Source organism: Quercus robur, chromosome 4, assembly GCF_932294415.1.
Source record: "Quercus robur chromosome 4, dhQueRobu3.1, whole genome shotgun sequence".
Taxonomy (NCBI): Eukaryota; Viridiplantae; Streptophyta; class Magnoliopsida; order Fagales; family Fagaceae; genus Quercus; species Quercus robur.
In genome coordinates, this window is record NC_065537.1 from 35912223 (window position 1) to 35929989 (window position 17767).

The following is a 17767-nucleotide window of genomic DNA, read 5'->3' on the forward strand; positions in this document are numbered from 1 at the left end:
TTTGTGGGGTCTTTCAAATGCACATCACATCCAAGATTTGAGTAATCTTAAATTTTTCTTCGCTAATGAGTTCTTTTTTCATATTATAACCAATAAATGCGACGTGTGTTGGTTACACTGCACTTTAAAATAGCTTGGCGTGTGTTTCGAACATAAATAGCATCACATTGAGAACGTTAAACCTACGCCCATATAAGGCAAAAAGAAGAGAAAGTGTCGGAACAAATTACACTTACACCTTAAACTATACTACTTTTTACACCTTATACTTACAAATTACACATAAATAGCATCACATGTACTCTTAAATAATGTGAATGAGCACTTACATTTTCTGATGAGTAGTGCATAAATGGTCGTCCGTATTTGCAAACCGTCTATGTTAATGACGAGTAAAAGTATGGACAAGCGTTACTGCCGTCCAATGATGCGTATTTAAATGGCTGTTATGAGCGTTAAAAGGCTGGGATTAAGTGGTCATTATTGAGCATAAATCCTCCAACTGTGGTACAATGATAGAGAGGCCAGTAGACTGAGCATTTACTCAGTCTGAGGCTATATAAAGGCAGGAGAGACAAGTAAATAGGGATATTGAACACATACACAAATTACTCTATATATTACTTATTTCTAAAGAGTTTAAGCTAATTTAAGTATTGGAGAGTCCTTGGCAGGCCCCAAACCAGTGTCATTATCTACTTAGTATTTCCTCTTACACAGGATCTCAACGTCATCTATCATACTAACGAGGAACATACTGACGAGGCGAAATCACGTTTTATCAGTTTGGCGCTGTCTGTGGGAATGACAGACTCTCAATCAATAAGTTGTTGAATTCTCTACTGACTAAGTTCCTTACAACTGATGGACTCAACCACAACGGCACTGATAGACTCAGTGGTGATGGCTCAACAAATTCAAGCACTGACAGCTAATGTGCAAGAATTGATGAAACAAAATGAAGACTTGAAGTGAAAAGTGCGACCAGAGGGCACGAGTACGTCAAATTCACGACGTAACTGCAACAAAAATGACGACGAAGCACATAGCCCAAGAAATAGCAGAAGAGAAACTTCCGAGCATACCGCACAGTCGACTTGTGGTAGTGATGAGATGATGAAGAACATGATGAAGGAGTTGGATGAAGTCAAGAACGCCATGAAGGGAAAGACAGTGATAAATCTTGATGGCATGATCAAAAGGACTGACTCACCCTTCACTACTAGCGTTTTGGAGTGCCCCTTGCCTCCTAAATTTCATCTCCCACAATTGGAGGTTTACGATGGTACTAAGGATCCCCTAGATCACATAGGGGCATTCAAGATGATATTAAACCTCCAGCAGACCCCAGACGAGGTAATTTGCAAGTCGTTCCCAACAGCCCTTCGAGGAGCTATAAGGGTGTGGTTTAGCAAGCTGCCCATGACATCTATCGCGAACCTTAAGTAGCTAAGCAATTCGTTTGTTTGCCATTTCATTGGGGGCTAACGCCATAAGAGGCCCACCTCCTATCTGCTAACTGCGAAGCAACAGGAAAGGGAAACCCTGAGAGAGTACGTGAAACGCTTCAACCAAGCAGTGCTGGAAATTGACGAAGTAGATGATTAGGTGATGATGATGACCTTCCAGGTAGGGTTGAACAATCCTGACCTTGTCTTCTCTTTAGGGAAGAGCCCTCTAACCTCAATGAAAGATTTGTTGTTCAAAGCACAGAAGTATATATGAATGGAGAATGCATTGACTGCAAAGGGACTAACAAGCAAGCGAAAGACAGAAGAGAGCCCTGAATCCCAGGGCAAGAAGAGGGATCGTAAAGATAATCTCTCAGAAGCCAAGGCCAGCAAAAGTGGTCTAGAGGCATCATCAAAGAAAAAGCCGAATTTCACACCTTTACTAATGCCCGTGGACAAAATCCTCATGTAGATAAAGGACAACCCTGCATTGAAATGGCCTAAACCATTGAGTTCATCCTTAAAGCGGAGAGATTCAAAGAAGTACCATCGATTCCACAAGGATTATGGTTATTATACTGACAAATGCCGGGATTTGAAAGAATAGATAGAGGAGTTAATCCAGAGGGGAAAACTCCAAAAATTTGTCAAAAAAGACTTTCAGACTGGCCACCAGACGAAAGAGATGTCTACTAACAACCACAAAGAAGAAGATCGGGATAATCCCAAATAGGTCGTACGAGAAATAAGGACAATCACTGAAGGACCAATTCCTGGGGGGATCGTACAAGTCCTTAAGGAAGGCAGTCCAAAGGCAAGTCAACAGTGTTCATGTCAAGCACTAGATACCCAAACATCATTGCACCAGAAATGACGACATTGTTTTCCAAGTGAGATGCGAAAGGAATCAGGCAACCACATGATGATCCCCTCGTTATCATGATAACCATCAAAGGTACAACACCTAGAGAGTTTTGATAGATAACAGAAGCTCGGCAGATATGATGTACATGATGGCATTCCAACGGAGAATTTGGATCCAAAACACCTCAAACCTTTCGAGTTTCCCTTGGTCAGTTTCAGTGGGGACCGTGTATATCCAAAGGGCATCATTTCCCTACAGATTACAGCAGGAACTCACCTAGCACAAGTAACAAGGGTGGTAGACTTTCTAATCGTTGACTGCCATTCGTCTTATAATGTGATTCTAGGACAACCAACCTTAAATCGCCTTAAGGCTGCAACTTCCACATACTGCTTAAAATTGAAATTCCCAACACAGGATTGGAGAAATAAGTGGAGACCAACTCTTAGCCAAGGAATGTTACCAAGCGGTCCTAGCATCCAAGCCCATGGAGAGGTAGAGAATATAGAGTTGGTGGAAGGAGACTCTTCCAAAACTACCAAGGTAGGAAAGGAGCTCCAAAATTCCTTAAAGGACAAGCTAGTGAAGCTTTTGAAAAGGAACCTGGATGTCTTTGCATGGAGCCATAAAGATATGCTGGGAATTGATGAACGTGTGATAGAGCATTGTCTTAATGTCGACCCAATGAAGAAGCCTGTCCAATAGAAGAGACGAGTATTTGCCCCAGAGTGAAACAAAGTAGTTTTGGAAAAGGTAGAGAAGCTCTTAACTACAGGGATTTATTTGAGAGGTTTGCTACCCCAAATGACTTGCCAATGTCGTCATGGTAAAAAAGTCCAATGGAAAGTAGACAATGTGTGTGGACTTCACAGGCTTAAATAACGCATGCCCCAAAGATAGTTTTTCCCTTCCCAAAATTGATCAGCTCGTTGATTCAACAGCTGGCTATGAACTGCTAACCTTTATGGATGCCTTTTCAGGTTATAACCAAATTCTCATGAAGGAAGAAGACCAGGAAAAAACTGCATTTGTCACTAGCCAGGGCCTATATTGCTACAAAGTCATACCGTTTGGACTGAAGAATGTAGGTGCCATGTACTAGAGACTGGTAAACCAAATGTTCAACCAACAGATAGGCATGAATATGGAGGTCTATGTGGACGACATGCTCATAAAAAGTAAGGAAGTGAAAACCCACCTTGAAGACCTCCAAGAGACGTTCGATGCTTTAAGAAGGTATAGAATGAAGCTCAGTCCTGTGAAATGTGTTTTTGGAGTCTCATCAGGAAAATTCCTCAATTTCATGGTGTCTCAGCAAGGGATTGAGGCAAATCCAGAGAAGGTTAGAGCCATACCTGACATGACTTCTCCCAGGATGGTCAATGAGGTGCAAAGGTAGACGAGTGGCGGCATTGAACAGGTTTGTCTCGAAGGCCACTGATAAGTGCCTCCCCTTCTTTAAAACTCTTAAGTAGGCTATTCAATGGACGAACGAGTGTGAAGCAGCCTTCTAGAATCTTAAAGAGTATCTAGCGAAGCCTTCTCTTTTGAGCCCGTCTGTAGAAGGAGAAGATCTTTTCTTGTATCTGGCTGTATCATAGACAGCCGTTAGCTTAGCTTTAATTTGTGAAGAATCCAAGGTGCAACAACCCGTGTACTACACAAGTCAAGCCTTTTAGGACGCTAAAGCAAAGTACCCAGGGATAGAGAAGATGGCCTTTTCATTAATTGTCACTTCAAGAAAGCTTCATCCATACTTCCAAGCTCATACCATTATGGTAATGACGGATCAGCCAATTCGAAAAGCCATGAGCAAACCAGGGCACATGGTCCAGTGGGCTGTTGAAATAAGCTAGTTTGACATTAAATACAAGCCAAGAACAACAATCAAATCCCAGGCATTAGCAAATTTTATCGTTGAGTTCACTCTTCCAGACCTAGATCAAGAAGCAGAGTACTGGACGATCTATGCAGATGGCTCATCTATCGTAGGACTCGAAGGTGTCGGCATAATTGTGACGTCGCCTGAGAAGGATGTCCCTATGTATGGAGTTCAAATCCAATTTCCAGCGACAAATAACGAAGCAGAGTATGAAGCAACCCTTACGAGCCTAAGGATTGTGAAAGCTCAAAGGGTCAAGAGTTGAAAGTTGAGAACCGATTCTAAGCTGATTGTTGGGCAAATAACCAACGAGTACGAAGCAAAAGAAGACAGAATGAAGAGGTACCTCAAACTAACAAGCCAACTCATTGATGATTTTGATGACATCAGATTTGAATAATGATGAACTTTACAAGAGAGGATTTTCGTTGCCTTACCTAAAATGCTTGAATCCTGAAGAAGTAATGTATATTTTGCAGGAAATCCATGAAGGCGTATGTGGTAATCATTTAGGACCTCAATCTTTGGTGGGAAAGACAATCAAGGCAGGCTACTTATGGCCAACTATACAAAAAGACGCAGTTGAACTCATCAAAAGATGCGATAAGTGTCAATGGTTCGAAAATGTACAACACATTCCTGGAGAACTAATGATGAGCATTTCTTCACCATGGCCATTTTCCACCTGGGCAATTGACATCGTTAGTCCACTCCCATAAGGGAAGAAGTAGGTTAAGTTCTTACTTGTAGCTATTGATTATTTCACTAAATGGGTTAAAGTAGAGCCATTAGCGGTGATCATTGAAAGCAAGATACTGAAATTCATCTGGAAGAACAATGTTTGCAGGTTTGGAATCCCAATGACGATCATCTCTGACAACAGTTGGCAATTTGATAGTCGAAGATTCAGGGAATTTTGTGCATAGCTGAGAATAAAAAACCACTATTTGTCACTTGGCCATCCACAAGCAAACGAGCAGACAGAGGTAACATATCGTACTTTGCTTAAACTCATCAAAGCAAAACTTGAGGGGGCAAAGGGTGCATAGCTAGAGGAGTTACTAGGGGTATTATGGGCTTATCGAACAACTACAAGAACACTAATTGGAGAAATACCATTCAAGCTAGCTTTTGGTACGAAAGCAATTATTCTTGTCGAAGTGGGGTTGTCTAGCTTTAGGCAAGCCCATTATGACAAAGGTTCAAACAATGACGAGCTGAGACTCAACTTGGACTGTCTATCTGAAGTTAAAGATGAGGCAGCCCTAAGAATGGCTCGATATCAATAGAAGATGACAAAGTACCGCAATCAGAGGGTAAAACTCAGAAGGTTCAACCCCGACAACATGGTACTACAAAAAGTCTCAGAAGCCACTAGGGACCCAACCCAAGGAAAGTTAGGCCTTACTTAGGAAGGTCCATATAAGGTCATCCGTTACTTAAGAAAAGGAAGCTACTACCTGAAGGACCTCAATGGTAATCTATTGCCTCGTCCCTAGAACGTGGAGCACCTCAAGAAGTACTATTAGTAAGAAGTACTTGAATCAATAAGCTCCGTCCATAGGAGTACCTCGCCTGACGATGCATCAAATAAGCAAGATTTCATTGTTTTTCCTTTAAGTATTTTTCCTTTTAGCATTTTAGTTTGGTCAAGTTATTTTCAATAATTTCCCTTGTAATCCCCTTACAAATAAGGGTGCATGAAATAACAAGGCTCCATAAGTCATCTCTTTTTCAATAAGTTTGATCTTCAATTTGATTGTTCATAACAATGAAGCCTCAAGGTTAAATTTACAAATGAGATTGAGCCACGAAAGGGAGATGCCTATGTATAAACAGTAAAAAGTCCACTGGCAAGTTTAAATTAGAAAGGAAGACTCCAAATGGTAAAAACTCCATTGATGAGTTAAGGAAGACTCCAAATGGTAAAACTCTATCGACGAGTTCAAATCGTAAAAGAAATCTTCATATGGTAAAAACTCAAACAAAGAGTTTAAATCATAAACATGGTAAAAGCTCTAAAAATGACTTTAAATCATAAACATAGTAAAAGCTAACCACGAATTTAAATCATAAACATGATAAAAGCTCTAAAAATGAGTTTAAATCATAAACATGGTAAAAACTCTTACAACGAGTTTAAACCATCAATGGTAAGAACCGCAAAAGTATGTCAATAATGACGAAAAATTTAAGGCAAAATTACTTGAGCAAACTACATTGGCTGAAGGCATGAACAAAATTTAAAGCCTTAAAACAAGAGGCATCTGTTGTTCTTAAAAGATGATGGTATGAAAAGCCTCAAAATAGGAGGCATCCAAAATATTCATTGTCTTTAAGTTAAAGCCTCAAAACAAGAGGCAATTAGAGTTTTTTTTTTTTTTTTTTTTTTTTTTTTTTTTTTTTTTTTAAAGAAAAAAAAAAAGGAAAGATATTGAAAGTCTTCTTTCAGGGAGCAGTGATGACCTCCTCAACATGGCCCTCATCCATATGAGCCTCGTCCATAGCTCCACCCACTCCAGTACCATTTCCTTCAGCAGCATCAATAACAACTTCTCCTTCCTTTTCTTTAGTCTCTTCGGCAAGGATCTTAATGTCAATAGCTTCAAAGTCAAGGTTTGTGAAATCTACTTCCTGGCTATAATGCTTCAACATCCACTGGCGAAGAAGCTCGAAACCTTTGAAGTACTAGATGAACTGGAGATTAATAAAGCAATCAGACTCTAAAAATTTTGTGATCACTTTCTAATGCTCCTTGTCTATCTTCAGAAGGGTAGCTTGAACCTCCTCATCCTTCTAAATGACGAGCTTCTTTTCCAGCTTTAGCGCATCTTTGAGCTCCTTCACCTTCTCCTTAGCCTTCGTCACCTGGTCCATTGCCTTGATCAAGTCCTTCCTTAACCTCGAGCTTTCAGCCTCAATTGAGTTGACCTTAGAGTTGCGACCACCACCTTCTCCTTACTGCTCATATAGGGGTTCTCCAAGAACCTGAAGACGAAAGCAGAATCATAACTTTTAGCAAGTGTAAAAAACTCAATAAGCAACAAAAGTGACTAAGTGAAATACCTGCACAAGCTTATGAATATGACAGCTAACAAGTTCGTGAGAAGGGATAGATGAGAGGCCTTTAAGTTCGTTGTCAGTAATAACGTTGTGAGCTCATCCGAGGGCAGTGGAAGCGTCTTCCTAAATGCTCTTGCCAACCTTACCTTTCCCTTCGGAACGAGTGGTTGGAGGTGTAAAGGTCATCATCTCAAGAGAAGATGTGGGAAAAGATGGGGTACCAAAAAGAGACAGGGGGGCAAGAGTTTCATCTTTTCCTTCGTCTATCTTGTGTTTCTTCGATCTTGGGGTAAGCTGGGACAAAGGCTCATTCTTTAGACTCTTCACACAAGCATATTTGTCTTGCTATACCTAATAGCCATTTCTGCAAACAAAAAGTCAGAGACGAGCTTTTATAAGAAAAAGGGAAATAAAAGAAGAGAAGAGAAGTTAAGTGTACTCTTTTCTTCCCAAGCAATCTTCTTTAACACAAAGGCAGAGGGTTCAAGTCCAAGGCAACAGTTGTATAAGTGATGAGGATCTACCAAATCATCAAAATCTTCGATCGTAAGAGCAATCTCTAGAGCAGCTTGAACTCGTCCTTGATAAAGGTCTTCCAATCTGAGGCGATCAGAGACTACAGAGAAAATTGAAAAAAAAAATTAGAAAAAGAGAAGCTAAAACAATTAGTCTAATAGAAAGGTAGAAGAACGCACTAAGAAAGGGAATTTCCCATTTCCGTAACAACCACAGGACCTCACCCCATAGGTCGTTAGTCATGGTTTCCCATCCAGATCTAGAAACAAAAAAGTATCATGATTTCCAATCACGAAAGGATGTAGGAAAACTACGGACGATCCTAGACTCCCTACTCCAGGGTAAGAGCTCAAAGTACCTGTAACGATATAAATGAAGGAATTCATTTAGGGTTATCATATCCCCATCTTGGGCAAACACCCAAATTGACATACAACCAATGATCGTCCTCCAAGCATTAGGGACGAAATGCCCGGGTGCAACGTTAAGAGCAGAAAGAAGTTTCATGATAAAAGGGTGAATAGGGAAGCGGAGACCACATGAGAAAGTAGCCTCATAGAAGCTTACCTCGCCATGGGAAAAGGTGCAAGCTTTCTCATTTGGATGAGGTAATCTGGTGACAACCCCTCTAGGGAACTTAAATCTTTTCCTTATAGACTTCAGATGTCTCTTCTCCAAAAAGCAAGATTTGAAGAGAGCATGAAAAGGGATTGAAGACAAGGAAGAAGAGGGTTTTGACACTACAATCTCAAAATCTTTATCTACAAACTCATTACTTGAAGGCAGATCAGTTTCAAGTTCGCTAGACCTAACTTCGGTGTCCCTATACTCTATGGTGGTGGTCATCACTAAGTGATAAGCAATCAAAGAACGACAAATCAAAGGATAAAGGGTGATCAAAACAGGCCTAAAAGCTACACAGTATCGAGGTAAAAATAAGCCTACTTAAGGACGATGCCCACCAAAATGCTTTAGAAACACCCCTAATCTAGCGAAGAAGAAAGAAATAGAAGGACCTTTTTGCCTAACGAAAGCAAAATCAACCATTAATGGAGCTTTGAGAAGAGGAGTCTTATTGTACTGAATGTGAATGTGTAGGAGCTTTCTTCTTTGAAAACTTCAAACTTCAAAAATACAATGCACGATGCAGAAGAAGAAGAATATGAGAGGTTTTTTCTAAAAAGGCAAGCAAAATCAATGTGCGGGAAACACAAGGAACCCTCACATGTACGAACAATACAAAAAGAGTACGTGGCCATCATCTGACGAGAATATCGCCTCACATTAAATGTGATGGGACGAGAATCTCGGGGCACGAATAAACTGACCTGTCAAAAAAGACTTTCCATATTCCTATACTCGTCCAAACAAAGGACGACAAATGAATAAAGGGGGCAACTAATGAGTAACACATAAATGGTCGTTTGTATTTGCAAACCGTCCATGTTAATCACGAGTAAAAGTATGGACGAGCGTAAGTGCATTAATTCCAGACAACATTCAATGACCAAATGATAAATGAGCATGAATTTGTTACTGCCGTCCAATGATGTGCATTTAAATGGCTATTACGAACGTTAAAAAGCTGGGATTAAGTGGTCATTATTGAGACATAACTCCTCCAGCTGTGGTACAATGTTAGAGAGGCCAGCAAACTGAGCATTTACTCAGTCTAAGGCTATATAAAGCCAGGAGAGACAGGTAAATGGGGATATTGAACACACACACAAATTGCTCTACAGATTACTTATTTCTAAAGAGTTTAAACTAATTTAAGTATCAGAGGGTCCTTGGTAGGCCCCAAACCTATGTCATTATCTACTTAGTGTTTCCTTTTACACAAGATCTCAAGGTTGTCCATCGTACGAACGAGGAACATACTGACGAGGTTGCATTTTATCATCTTCTAAACTATACCATAATTTACATTTTCCACCCTAAACTGTAAGCGCGCACACTTATCCTTCTAAACTATTATACCCGTGTAATACTTTGCACCCCAACCCATCGATAATAGTTTAGGGAAGTAAGTGTATATTCTCATAATTTAGGGAGTTAAGTATAAAAGGTGTATAATTTATGCTATATTTGGAAGTTTGGAGGGAGAAAGAGTAGAGGGGAGTAAAGGGGAGGAGAGTAGAAGGGAATGGTTATCCTCTACCTTATTTGGATATTTTTGAAGTTAAGTAAGAGGGAGGAGAATAATTAGCATTTTCATAGTTTGTAATTTTGTTAACATGGTAAGGGTAAATTTGGTAATTCATTTGATCAAATATTTCTATACTTTACTCTCCCTCTAAATATCTTAAATTTGGGGGAATTACAAATGAGGTGTTAGAAGTAGTTAGAACCTCTCCAAACCCCTCCAAATCCCTCCCCCTTCTCCCTTAAAAAACATCCAAATAAGGTAATTTAACTTACTCTCCCTCCCTCTACTCTACTCCCCTTTACTCTCCCTCTATCCAAACAAGCTATATTAAGGAAGGTAAAGTGTGCATTCTCATAGTTTATGGATAAGTGTAAAAAAGAGTATATTTTAATTAGGGGGAATAAGTGTGCATTTGTATAATTTAAAGGGGTAAATATAAAATGGGATATAATTTAGGGGGATAAAGTGTAATTTTCCTAAAAATTTCGAACAAATAATTTTCTTTCTTTGCATTAAATTTGGTCAAATAAGTATTTTGGAGTTTAACTATGTGTTAGAATACAATTTTATCTATAAACTATCAATTGTATCACTTTAGTTACTAAACTTACAATTCTTTAAAAAAGAAAAGAAGAAATCTGTAAACTTTTGTAATGACTTGATGTTACTTGATGGGTATTTTGGTGATGTCGCACCTCTCTGGTAAGGAAATTTGATTTTTCATGTGAATCAATTACCATATGCTCTATATAAGGGTCCTGTGATGTCCGCATCAATTTAAGATATGCACAAAAAGTCTTATGCTATGTTTAGAAGTTTGGAGGGAGAGGAGAGTAGAAAGGATTAGATGGGAGGAGAGTAAAGGGAAATGGTTATCCTCCACTTTGTTTGGATGTTTTTAAAATTAAGTAAAGGGGAGGGGAATAATTAGCATTTTCATAGTTTGTAATTTTGCTAATACTAAGGGTAAATTTGGTAATTCATTTGATAAAGCATTTCTATGCTCTACTCTCCCTCCAAATCTCTCCAATTTGGGGGAATTAAAAAAGAGGGGTTAGAAGTAGTTAAAACCCCTCCAAATCCCTCCCCCTCCTCCTCCTCTCTTAAAAAACATCCAAATAAAGTAATTTAACTTACTCTCCCTCCCTCTACTCTACTCCCCTCTACTCCCTTCCATCCAAACAAGCTATTAGTCATCACTTTGAAAGATTATAGAATAGACCTTTAATTTGTTGACTTATTGGAGAGTTCCCTGTCAATTCCCAACGGTTCACCTTGTATCATCTTTTCATCTCTGATAGGAATCTAAATTAAGTCAAGATCGTCCATGATGGTCATCCATAGATAGGTCATCCAAGAAAATGAATGCTCGAAAATGTGTTAAAACACAATAGCTGTTTAGACCCCCTAATTAAAAATTACGGCTCGATAGATTGTACTCTAACTTATATTAAGTGCGGAATAGAGTAAATGCGAACAGATAAACAAACAAACTACTCTAAGCCATATTCAATATAACACAGCATAAATATGAAAGCTAAAAGAGTAGGGAAGAAGAATGCAAACACAAAATAATACGCCAATGTGTTATCGAAGAGGAAACCAAAGTACTCGGTATAAAATCTCTCCACCACCCTCCAAGCGATAATCGATTCACTAGACAATCAATTGGGATACATGGGTTAGCAAGAGACCCTCCAAGCCTAATCTACCCGATGCACCTAAGCCCTCTAAGCTCCTACTCCAACAAGGTTTCTCGGAACCGTGTCTTGTCTAGCTCTCTGGATCCCGCAACACGCTCGATTGCATCCGCCAAAGTCTGGCTTCTTCCAATGCTTCCCAGTAGCACCAAAACCTCACTGAACACTTTGAAAGGGTGTGGTAAGTGTTTGGGCTATCAACCTCTCAATGGTATGGAAATGGAGAGGTAGGAGTTGAGAAAAATCCACAAGCAATTATGTAGAGAATTGTGGGTAGAACAATCTCTAACTCTCAAGGTTTGTGGCTAAGGTTTTCTCTCGGAAGTACTCCTCAACATTTGTGGGTAATGTGGGTATAAATAATGTAAGTACAAAAAGTGTGTATCAGAAATGACAGTCTGGCAAAACAGAATGTTTCGCGGGTGTCTCGCGAGAAAGCCGTACCCGCGAGATACTTGCAAAAACCAGCTGTCTCCATCCTGTCCTGACTGTTCGCATTACAATCGTGTGTAGGGCACATGCATCACTTCGTGGGATGCTTACTCATGAGCTACCTAGGAAAACACTTCAGTCTTCAATGCCTTAAGTCTTCACACATTCTCTCTCTCTCTCTCTCTCTCTCTCTCTCTCTCTCTCTCTCTCATAACCCTTACAAATAAATCCCACATGAAATATAGGGTACAAAAGATTGAACATAATTACAATCAAATTTGGCATGAAATAAAAGCCAACAAAACACATAGTTATAAATTACAACTTTACAAAAAGTTTTACTAGAAAGGAAATCCAATAGAAGCATCTCAAACATGAATAAGATCCCTCCATAAAATATTGCAACCGTCCAAAGTAGGATGGTCGTCCATGGCTCACAATAGTATGGATGACCATACGACACTTAGCAAATTTCAAAGAAATTCTCTACAAGCTCTACGGCAATCAAACCACGATTTTTCATTCTAGAACATAGGGAGGATTCCTCGAAATTTGCTCCATTTTCTCCATTAACTCCACACATCTCCCATGATGATAGTGGAAGCAAGTAGACCCACTTCTAACTCTCTATAAAAGGATCAAGTCTCATTCAATCAAGGTAAGTTCTACTATTTATAATTCACCTTCCTTGTGTTCTAGAGAGAAAATTGACTAAACCGTTGGAAAGTCCTTGGCCAGTTCACACTGGTTAACCATGACATTCTTTTTTTTCTCTTCAAGTCATTAAGCCACCACTGTAGCCTCGAGCATTCTACCTACTAATTTTCGTGCATCATCAGTTGGCACCGTCTGTAGGAAATAAGGGTGAGCAAAGCTTCCAAGTGTCAACCACCATACTTTCCAAGACAAAAAGGCTACATGGGTCGGACTAGGTCGATCGCCACCAGTCCAGAACACTAGGAGAGTGGAAATGCCTCCAGTCACCCAAATCGTGCACTTGCACCATCACCACCAACCGTCCAACAACAGTTGCAATCCATGGTAGCTGCGATGGCGGACTTAACGCAATAAAACCAAGAGTTAACTAGAGAAGTCAATAGACAACACCGACAGCGACACGGCGAGGAGCATGAGCAAAATTCAGAAAATGGAGGCGCAAAAAATGGTGTCAAAGGAGGAGACCAATCTAGAGGCACCATCACTCGCAGGGTACCACACTGGGAGTGAGAAATGGACCAAATGAAGAAAGCCATGGAGGAGATGAAGGGCTCCATGAGGAGAGCAAACCACGTGGATGATCTCATCCATAGAACTGACTCTCCCTTCACCATGTCTATCACAAGTCATCCTCTACCCTCCAAGTTCATAATGCCTACCTTGGACTCATGTGATGGAACGTGAGATCCTTGTGATCATATTGCCATGTTCAAGATGACCATGCATCTCCAAGGTGTTCCAGACGAAATCATGTGCGGAGCCTTTCCTACCACCTTGAAAGGTCCAGCCAAGGTGTGATTTGGAAAGCTACCACCAAACACCATGACTTCATTCTAAGAATTAAGTAAGTTGTTTGTCAACAACTTCATCGAAGGCCAAGGGTAAAGCGTTCCTTGTCCAGTTTACTGAACATAGAGCAAGGAGAAAATGAGAGTCTTTGGACTTTCATTAGTCGTTTCAATAAAGAATCCTTATTGGTAGACGAGATGGACAACAAGATCCTCTTGGCAGCATTCTACAATAGGGTTACTTTAGATTTGTTCATCCACAAGTTGTATGACCAAGAGCCACAGACGATGGCTAAGTTAATACACTTGGCCCAAAGTTTCATAAATACTGAGGACATGATTATTGCCAAGAAAAAGAAGAAGGCTGAACGAGTGGAAAATGGTTATGTACATCATCCAGAGTAAGGCCCCTATCCAAAGAAGGCCAAGACAAAGGAAAAAAGGGGTTGAGACGACAGGAAGGCAATGTTAGGACATATGTGTTTCAATGTTAGGAACATATGTCACTATTTTGTGTAATTGGCTAATCCTTTGACAAAATGCACTTTACTTGTATTTGGGTAGATCTATGATGTGTTTAATGCTTTAAGAAACAAGGTTTTAAGTTCAAGTGTTAAAGCCATGCAAGTCTGTCCAAGAATCAAGTGTGAAAGTGCTGGTCATTAAAGCTCGACAGCTATCATCTATCGAGGCTTAGAGAGCTATCTGAATCCCGTGGCTCGACAGCTGCTCGACAGATAGGTATCTGTCGAGGTTTATGAAACTCAGTTTTTCAAGACTGTTTTTCATCCAATCCGTGAGTATGTGTTTGGGCTTTCTTTTCTCACAACTCTAAATATATATAAGGATTATTTTAAGGGCTGTAAAAGGTTACGCACAATTGCACAAGAGCAAATTTCACAAGAATGAAGAAGTGTGACCAGAAACCAAGTTTGCCCTAGTTCTTGAAGAAGCTGCTGTGTTTGTACACCATTGGGTTTTGTGACCAATCAACTTCATGATCTTTATCGTGTGATGAACTGAAGAACTTTTCAGCCAACATCCTTCTCAAGTTGGTGATCAAGTCAAGTACTGGGATCTGCGCAATTGGTTAGTCACGTATTGGGAGCCGTGCATTGAAAAGGAGAGATTGTCACTACAGAACAAGTCCAATTGGGTATTGGGATAAGGGTTCAACTGTAGGTTGGTATAAAGTACTGGGATTTCTTTACGAGTAACCGCTTATTTTGATAATAGTGGATTCTCAGGAATGGTGACCTTAAAATCACCCCGTGGGGTTTTTGCCCTGTAGGTTTTCTCCATTCGTAAACAAATCACTGTGTCAATTAAATTTCCGCTGCATACTTAGTTCAATTGGTGATTTGTTTATGCTACCACATGCATTTCATGTTAATTTGATAATTAATAAACTTAGCTAATTAATCAATTAATTTATTACAAGGGGTCAATACGTTTTTGGCCTATCAAGTGGTATTAGAGTAGGCACACTTTGATTAGGGTTAATCTTTGTTATGTAATCCATTGACCCCTGTTTTTCATGGATAGAGGACAGTCTCTTATTATATCTCCTTTATTTGATGGCACTAACTATGCATACTAGAAAGTACGCACGAGAGCTTTCTTACAATCTCTAGATGAGAAAGTGTGGCAAGATGTGGGGATAGGCTGGACCAAGCCGAAGGAAGCACCGACTGATTGGGATGATGCTAAGATCAAGGCAGAAAACTTTAATAGCAGGGCATTGAATGCTTTATTTAGTGCGGTCACAAATAAGGAGTTCAAAAAGATATCCTCCGTTGAAACTGCTATGGAAGCATGGACTATCCTCCAGGCAACCTATGAAGGAACTAAGGCTATCAAGGATTCCAAGCTTCAGAGACTAACTACAAGCTTCAAAGAAATCAAGATGGAGGAGGATGAGTCGTTTGATGATCTCTATGCCAAGCTCAAGGACATAGTAAACTTAGTGTTTAATCTTGGTGAAACCAATCATCCTAAACCCAAGATTGTGAGAAAAGTGCTTAGATCTCTACCCAAGAGATTTCATGCTAAGATCACTACAATTGAGGAATCGAAGGATATTGACAAAATTCCTTTGACAGAGCTGGTTGGCAATCTACAAACCTATGAGTTGGGTTTGTCTAGAATCGGGAAATCAAGTAAGAGCAAGAGCATGGCACTAAAGGCTAAGAGTAGTGACACAAATGAGTCTTCAGACGATGAAGATTCTAAGATGAAGTCCTACATCACCAGGCAATTCAAGAAGTTCATGAAAAATGCAAATGGGAAGGGCTTCAACAAGGACCATAGGCAATCTAGCTCCTCACAATTCAAGAGCCAAGACAAAGGGAAGAAGGATGCTATGGATGGCGGCCAGTATATTGTTCCCTCAAGACCAAAGTGCTTCGGGTGTCAAGGCTTTGGATATAAGAAACAAGAGTGCCCCATATATCTTAAAACCATTGGGAAAAGCAAGGCACTTGTTGCTACATTGAGTGACACCGAGCTTAAGGATGATTCCGACAATGAGGATGACGAAATCTTGAATGCCTTCACTGCCACTGTCAATCCTACTGAAGGGATTGTTGAAGATATGGATGAAGAAGAGGAATTGGTAGAGTCCAAGTTTGAGAAGATGGATGAATAAGATGACATCCACACAGCCTATGCAAAGTTATACAAGGTTTTAGAAAAGCATGAGAAGATGTATAGGTTGGCCACCAAGAAGCTTAGTGATGTGGAGCTTAAGCGAGAAGAAATCTCTACAAAGTTTGATGAAGCAAATCAATTATTGGAGCACTGAGGTTTAAGAATATCTTCTTGGCTGAGAAGACCAAGAAGCTTAAGGCAGAACTGTTCCAAGTTAGAGCTTATCTGGAAAGAACTTCAAGCTCTAAGCTTGATGAGATGCTAAGTCTTTAGAAATCTGCTTCCGATTGAACCGGTTTAGGGTATGATTTCTCTTCTCCTAATATTGATTCTACTAGTACTACTATGTTTTTTTCCTCCTACTAATAATGTTGAAACTAAGAATAATGATGTTAAAAATGAATTAGCTAGTGAGAACATAGACAAGGGTAAATCTATCTTAGGAGCACCTCCTAAGCTTGATAAGAAAGAAAGAACCCTAAGGCTAAGAAGGGAAACTCTCAAAAGCCAAAATAGAAAAAACAGCACTTTTATCATCACTGTGGAGCAGCTGGACATACTCGACCTAATTACTACAAGTGGTTAGCTACTCAAAAGAGCAATAGCATGATCGCGTCGGGAGATTAGAATCAGCTTCCATCCTCTTTTTCTTCCCTTGGAGATCTTCTCAAAGCTCTCATGTTCCTTTTGAACTTGAACAGTTTTAACTCTTCCCTCTCATCGCCAGATCAAGGGTTTGTCAAACGGAAAGGTTCTTCCAAGGTGTGGAAAGAAAAGGGCTTCAAGTGATTCTGTCACTTTTTCTCTCTCCTCTTCTTGTTTTTGTTTACATTACTTGTGTGTTTTACTTTATTATTTTGAGTCAGTCTAGTTTTATGCATTACTTTGTTTTTGTTTATTTTCTTTTCAGTTTTGGTTTTTTTTTTTTCATATAAAAATAAAATAAAATAATTTGAAAATTTGAAAAATACAAAAACAGTGTGTATTTGTGTACATTGGTACTTGTGTACCTTGGATGGCCATTGAAACAAAATTTCTAAACTTTGTATCTTTTGTAGCTTAGATAAGCATCTCTATGCACAACTAAGCAAGTGAGCTTTGTGGCTCATGTTTGTGATGAGTAAGATTAAGTAATCTCTTGTACTTAACACTCGTATCACTCTTTTTGACGAGAAGGACTAAAAAATCCTAAGAGAAAAGCATAAATGACCATCTCATTACTGTTGCTCGCCAATCATGAAATGACATTTGTATACTTCGGCATAGCAAAAGTGGAATGTCAAATGCTTAACATAATTGTGTATTTCTTTTCTATCTCTTATATGCCCATGCATGGTATGTTTAAAAGAAAAATATGCAAAGAAAAAAGAATCAAAATGCTTTATATGATTACAAGTGTGTATTCTAAGAGATGTGGGAGTTATAGGATATACCTCGAAGGCGATAGTCCCCATTAAACAGTTATGATTGTGTGTGAGTTAAAGTGATTTTCTCATATCTCAAATCGTCGTAACATGTAGACACTTATGCAATCTTGTGATGTTTTTCACACACA